Source organism: Meleagris gallopavo, chromosome 15 (genome assembly GCF_000146605.3).
Source record: "Meleagris gallopavo isolate NT-WF06-2002-E0010 breed Aviagen turkey brand Nicholas breeding stock chromosome 15, Turkey_5.1, whole genome shotgun sequence".
Lineage (NCBI taxonomy): Eukaryota > Metazoa > Chordata > Aves > Galliformes > Phasianidae > Meleagris > Meleagris gallopavo.
The window spans coordinates 319,278-320,221 of record NC_015025.2 but is presented as its reverse complement, the minus strand read 5'-3'; the positions used below and the strand labels follow the sequence as shown (position 1 = coordinate 320,221).

Here is a 944-nt window from a genome sequence, read left to right as displayed (position 1 = left end):
AGTGAGGGGCCCAAAACAGAATACAGTACTCAAGATGCGGCCTCCCCACTGCTGAATACAGGGGATGATTACCTCCCTGCTCCTGCTGGCCACACTATTTCTAATGCAGGCCAGGATGCTGTTGGCCCTCTTGGCCATCTGGGCACGCTGCTGGCTCATGTTCAGCCAAGCATCAACCAACACCCCCAGGTCCCTTTTCTCTTCACAGTCATCCAGCCATTCAGCACCAAGCCTATAGTGCTGCATGCGGTAATTGTGGCCAAAGTGCGGGACCTAGCACTTGGCCTTGTTGAACCTCATCCCATTCATCATCAGCTTTTCTAGATCCGTCTGAATGATCTGCCACATCTCAAGCAAATCTACACTACGTCCCAACTTGGTGTCTTCTGCAAACTTACTGAGGGTGCACTCAATGCCCTCATCTAGGTCATCAATAAGGATATTAAACAAGATGGGCCCCTGTACGGATCCCTGGGGGACGCCACCTTTAATGGGTCACCAGCTGATCTTTGCTCCATTAACTAGTACTTGATGGGCAGTGATCAACCGTCTAGCCAGTTCCTTACCTAAAGAAGGGTATGTCTGTCCAGGCCACGGGCAGCCAGTTTCCCCAGAAGAATGCTGTGAGAGAACGTGTCATAGGCTTTGCTGAAGTCTGGATAGACTACACGAATAACCTTACTCTTGTCTACCAATCTGGTCACCCAGTCGTAGAAGGAGATGAGGTTGCTCAGGCATGACCTGCCTTTCGTGTACCTGTGCTGGCTGGGCCTGATCCCCCAGATGCCACTCACGTGCTGTGTGATCTCACGCAAGATGATTTGCTCCATAACTGTCCCTGGTACCGAGGTCAGGCTGACAGGCCTGTAGTTCCTCAGATCCTCGTATAGGCCCTTCTTGTAGACGGGAGTCACATCAGCAAGCCTCCATCTTCTGGGGCCTAC

General features: G+C 51.9%; 1 protein-coding gene across 1 annotated transcript in view; it reads left to right on the top strand.

The window, feature by feature from the left end:
• LOC100550010 (protocadherin beta-8-like) overlaps positions 1–944 on the top strand; it is a gene marked incomplete at its 3' end in the record, with an annotated part of 7,300 nt that overhangs the window by 1,130 nt on the left and 5,226 nt on the right. The gene's annotated exons all lie outside the window — the stretch shown is intronic.